Here is a 6,189-nt window from a genome sequence, read left to right on the forward strand (position 1 = left end):
GCATGGTCCAACCTTGATTCAAGGTAAGGGGGTCCATTTATGGAGTAGGGAAGGTGTTAGGCACCCTACTCCATCCACATAATGTGGTAACCTCGGATTCGGTATTCCAAAATAAAAATAAAATAAAATAAAATAAAAATATTCGATGTATGCCCTCAAGTGTGAGGGGCTTTCGATATTGATCCAAATCATTGAGGGCACCCTTATTGAAGAAGGGGCCCTTTGGTGATTTAAATCATGGTGGTGTGTGTGTGAATGTGTAGAGAAGGGGAGAGTAGAGGAGGGGAGTTAAGGGGGTGTTCCTTTTGTCAAACCCACCTTGACCCTTCCTTGACTTCCTTTGACCTTCCTTGACTTCTTCTTCCTTGCTTGATTTGTTTGAGAGAAGTTTGAGAGTTGGGAGTTGAGAGTAAAGGTAGTAGAATTGGTTAAAAGAGAAAGGTTGAGAGAGTGGTTTCTTTTTTATCTTTTGGAGGGTTGGAGATGGGATTTTTCATTAGGGCTTGAGAGTTGAGAGTGATGGGGTTTTTATAGAATTTGTGAGTTATTTTGAGGGGTAGAGTTGGGTGAAATGATGAGAAGTGGTAGAATGGTGTGGGGTTTAAGAGAAGGGTATGTGTAAATTGATGGGGTTTTGAGGGTATTTAGGGAAGGGGGGTTAAATGGGTTGTTTACAACCCAAATGGGTTGGATCTTTCAACCCATTTGGGTTGAGTGTTAGATGGAGGAGAATTGATGAGAGTGGTTGAGAGGATGAGATTGTTTAAAGAGGGTAATTAATTGGTGGTTGTGATTAAGTGGTGTTTGGTTTAAGAGAATGGAGGATTTAAGAGGGTGGTTGATGATATTTTGGGAGGGTGAGGGTGATGATGACATGTGTCAAAGTGGGTGAAAATGAAGGGTGGAGATGAGTTGATGGGAATGGATGAGTGGTTGATTTGCGAGGATGGGTGTAGGTGTAGGTTGTAGAGATGGGTTTTGTAGGAAATGCTGGGAGTAGATTAGGGGAAGGTGATAGGTTATAAGTATTTGATTTGAGAGAATGGATAGGATAGGTTAGGGTAGGGTTATGGGTTGGTTTGAATTAATTTTTGGAGAGAAGTAATGGAGTTGGTTGGTTGCTTAGCTGAGGGAGGTGAGATGGGGTGATGACATGTGTCACACCTTGATGATGTGGTGATTGGTTGTGATGTTCGATTGGGTTGAGTTGGATTTGGGTAATGAATTGGGCTTTGGGTAATGATTGGACTTTGGGTTTTGGGCTTTGGTAATGGATTGAGTTAAGTTGGGTTTAGAAGGATGGGAAGAGATTTGGTTCGTGGGCCACGTGAGAGGCCTTGGGCCATTTATTGAAAATAAGATGACAAAATACGTTGTATTTTTTGTAGGTTTGGGCCTCGGAGTCCATTCCAATTTTTGTTATTTTTAGGGCACTTTGCGTCGAGGGCCCGGTCAAATTTGGGTGTCTACAGTTATTAAAGATAAAATCACAAATACAGTAACTCACGGGTCTCGACAACATATTTCCTTGAAAGATAGTGGAGCAGTTGTTTCTCCAAAACATCAACATGGGCTGCCTATACAACCAAAGGAAACTCTTAACATAGAAATAGAAGATTACTTGAACCAATGTTTATATGTAGAATTTTACCTAAGAAGAAAGAACATCAGTTACTATAATATGAACAAACTGCATATAAAGGAAAGAAAACTAGCGTCCTGTTGATATGGAACATCTCACCGTCACTTGTTCACTGCAAACCATTACACAGGCTTACAACTATCAAAGCTCTGTTCATACAATAAGAGGGATATTTTCCCCTATACTTCCTTTTCTTGTATGATGTTCACAGTGCTAAAAATTCAAGGATTTTTCACAAGAGGTTGGAGACGTGGTGGGGCATCTCAAATATTCACCAATATCCAAAGGGGTATGTCTAAATTGCCCAAAAATATACGGAACTATAACAACTTTTCTTAAGTGAAGCTGAAGATAACTTACAAGAACAACTTGGGCACCAAGAGCTAAGGCTTTGAAAACATATGTTCCACGCCGGACTCCTCCATCAAGGAGGACAGGAACTCTTCCTCCAACAGCTTGAACCACCTGCACTTAAGCATCCTCAAAAAAGCTTATCAAGGCTTGTTTTCAATCATTCGGAAGTTTTCTTGACAATGACCCTAATAATCAAAATGTTTCTAAAAGAGAAATTCCCTGATTGATATTCCATAGCTTACCAGCACCATCATCACTTCCACTAGCCAATTTCATTGGATCTACTAATGAAAAATCAAACAGATTTTACTGAATGTAATGGAATGCCATGCAGATTTATAAGTAAATTTGCCCTTCGCATTAAGCTTCCAAATAGTGTTTAATCCTACTTCTCATTCAGCCTCAGTAAAGGGTGAGCCTCCACATCTCATTCAGTCTTTTAAGTATCTGGATAGAACAAATTTTGAAACCCAAGCATTAACGTTGCTGCCCATACAAAAGATTGGTCGTCTACCACATTGCTCAATCAAAGACCCTCTTTCCAGCCAACGATATTTTCAAAAATCTCTTGTTGTACCATCCTCAATTATGAATTTTATGTGCCTCCCAGCCAGATTTCTCACCCTTATTATACCTCTCTAAGCTCAAGAAGCATCTCTAGGAGGAATACATCTCCATAGATCTCCATTTTTTTATGTATCTAGCTCTCACCCATGTTGACCACAAGGTCTCATTTTTAACAACTTTCCATAAGAATTTCATAAGGCCAATAATATTCCAGAATAATTTCATAATTCCATGTCACCTACTAATTTTCAATAATCCCATAAGGGGATTAGACAAAATAAATTGTCCATCACATTCTGTCCATAACAGATTAGTGATTTAAACTTCAGATTAGTGAAAAAAATTATTTAATAGATCCTACAAGAGGGGTGTCTTTATAAATGCACCCTAAATTTTGGGGTAGTATCATAACACCCCAGTCAGTAAAATCTTAGGACAATGACGGTAAAAAGTATTTTTTTACAAATATGTACCAAAAAAAGTCCCTTCTAAAACATTCCGACTGTCAATCAGGGAATTTCTTAAAAACTGAGAAAAACGAAATCGATTGGTATTGAAAGAGGTAGGATTCAAACCTTCCAACAGATTTACAAACTGTCGCTTTTGATCACTATGCCTCCTCTCCTCCTTCCTCCACCACCCATCTTAGTGCGTGAAGGTACTCTTCCTCTGAACTAATATCTTAAAAACAGTGACCTTATGAAAATTTGTGGTCCAAAAAATTCAACATGTAAACTTGTACTCCATGACCTAAAACTGAAAAGGAATATATACAAGTGTGGTGCAAGTTTATTGGGAATAAGTCTACAAAGTTATGGTTCATTTACTGTTTAACCATCCCAGCCGATCCCCCAATTTCAATCCTAAACCCTGCTGTCCCAAAATCACACACCTGGCAGTCCTCACATACCCAAATACCCATCCTTTTTAACACTAAAATCTAATTGTAAGGCATGTTAACCCAAAAATCTAATTTTAAGGCATCCATACTTCCCAAAACCCCTACACATACAATCCTTTGCCCCAACCAAACCCAGGATACCCCTTCCACATGAATTCCATCAAACGATTAACACCTCTAATAAACCAATTGACCATTCCTTTGAACATAACTACTATTAATACTGCTCAGTTCTTTATTGAATGTTTACTACATGTTCACAATTGTTAAACTTTATATTTACTCAATCACACATAGCCAATTGAGATTATGAATTCACTTCCTTACGATCAATCCACGCAAGAGTACATATTTCAAGCTCCATTAATCAACATAGTTGTGTTGTTAATTGATGAAAGATGTAATGAAGATCACCGCATGCACATGCTTGCAAAGAATGTGAGCATTTCCCAGAAAAAAAAAATTAAAATAATTTGCACAAGAGTAGGGCTGGCAACGGATCAGTTCACCATATAATCTAGATCTGATCCGAAAATTTCACCCTACAATCCAAATCTGATTTGAAAATTTCAGCCTACAATCCGAATCTGATCCGGTTAAAATTTCATCAATCCTAATCCGATTCAATCCAATAGTTTTTTTTTAAGTAATCATGTTTGGTGAAAATAACACCTACAATTAGGGTTTGAGAGGGAAAAAAAAAGAAAGAGATTGGGGAAGAAACCCTCGTTGAGGACGATGAATTTTAGGCAAAAAAATAAAATAAGAGATCCTCTATGGAGATGCAGATCTGCACTCTACAATTGAAAAAAGAGGAGAGAGGCGTACCTGGACATAGATAGAGAGAGAGAGAGGTACCTGCGTCGATCTATCGGTCGAGACAGAGACTATGAGAGGTCGATCGATCAATCGATGACAGTGAGAGAGGACAAGGTCGATCAAGAGAGAGACTGTGAGAGGTTGATCAATCGATAGATGACAGTGAGAGAGGGCAGAGAGAATGAGAAAGAGATGATGCAGTCGATTGATGAGAAAGACGAAGAGAAAGAGATGATGCAGTCGATCGATGAGAAAGACGAAGAGATCGATGATAATGAGAGAGGCAGAGAGAATGAGAAAGAGACGATGCAGTCGATCGATGAAAATGTGAAAGAAAGAGAAGACGAAAACGTGGTCCACCGGCCGCGGATTTTGGATTTTGAAATTCGACGGGCCAGGCCCAACAAATTTTTTTTTATATAAATTCGGGATTTTGACGTTGTGTGATGATACTAAAAATTGAGGATAAACAAAGGATGTTGATCATTTTATGATCCAAATATGTTTGCTTATCATTTGGGATAGGAAATCGATTGACGTGTCCATTAAATTAGATGTTAGAAAAATACCTAGGAATTGGATCTTTTGGAAAGTCCGACTGAAGACGTTAAACTTAGTGTTGCTTGAGAGGCAACCAATGTGTTAATGGTTTTTTTAGGATACATGGTGTAGTTATGATTTCTTTATTTTCTTATAATTATTGGCTTCCATGTAAACCTTAGTCTCCATTCTTTATCTCAATTTGAACTCATCAAAAACGAGTATAAGGGTTGAACATTTTCAAGAATTTTATCGAAAAATTTATTTTTCTGAAAAAATTCTATTTTAAAAAAAAACCTTCCAACCCTAATCCTTTTCTCATTCTCTTCCTATTCAAGCCAACTTTCAATCAAACCAATAAATCAATGCTATTAGGACTGTAGATAGGTCAACAATTGTTGATTGAGTAATAAAAACAGATGTTGACCTATATTAAGGAAAATAAGGCACGTGCAAAGGTGCGGACTGCTGAAAGTTCAAATTCAGATTAGGATTTCTTTTTTAGATTAAGATTTCTTTCTTTCTTAGATTAGAATGTTTTTAGTTTCTTAGTTAGGTTGTTTTTCAATTCTTAGGTAGGATTTCTTTTATGCAAAACTATTTTGAAAATTATCATTATTATAACTTTTATATAAAAGTAAAACACGTGCACACACACACACACACACAAATTTAAATAAGCATGTGTATGTGATTGGCATACTCATGTTTATTGATGATTTTTATCAATGGGATCTGAATATTTTTCATCATGCCTTCATTTAAATCTCTTGGAGTACTATGATTGAACTGCTCTTTAGTTTGTTTATAGCTTTTATTTTCTTTTCAATTAAAATTTTGAGACACCTGTCTCACAAGAGACTTTTTGTATTTTAATAAATTGAGGTGTGGATGATAGTTGGAAAAAAAAGGTGTAAAACTTTGAATTATTTGAGAAAGGGAGAAATAATGGAATATAAAAATCAATAAATTAGGTAGTGTCATGTGATTCATGGAACTTACAAAATTTGAGGTTGGGACGTTGGGGTTAGAATTCATTTATTAAACCAATGCACTTATTTTAAGTTTAGTACACATATCACTTTCATCTTCTAAGGTCAATTCCTCTCATACTTCAATTACATGGTGGAAAACTATTTTTAGAAGGGGAGCAACTTGAGACGGGAGTGGACGCATAAGAAGTTGACATTCATCACTCTAAATACCTTGTCGGTTATTTTCCCTTAAATGCATGTGTCTATGTTGAAATTGGTGTAATTTATTATTTTTTTCCTATTAAATTAATAGATGCATGATAAATCTATATATAGATTTTTGAATGTGATGTTTATACATTATATGTCAAATGTGCTTGTGAGGGAAATAA

The 6,189-nt window shown here is 36.6% G+C and overlaps 1 long non-coding RNA gene across 1 annotated transcript; it reads right to left on the minus strand.

The window, feature by feature from the left end:
- Nucleotides 1-1,471: 1,471 nt before the first annotated feature.
- LOC147381881 (uncharacterized) lies at nt 1,472-3,381 on the minus strand. The gene is made up of 3 exons (XR_015174285.1): nt 3,139-3,381; nt 2,003-2,107; nt 1,472-1,577 (listed from the first exon to the last, which is right to left on the minus strand). It is a non-coding gene; the product is annotated as an uncharacterized LOC147381881 (long non-coding RNA).
- Nucleotides 3,382-6,189: the final 2,808 nt, after the last annotated feature.

This window comes from Akebia trifoliata, unplaced genomic scaffold, assembly GCF_017979445.1.
Source record: "Akebia trifoliata isolate Shusen 1 unplaced genomic scaffold, ASM1797944v1 Contig00206, whole genome shotgun sequence".
NCBI lineage: Eukaryota > Viridiplantae > Streptophyta > Magnoliopsida > Ranunculales > Lardizabalaceae > Akebia > Akebia trifoliata.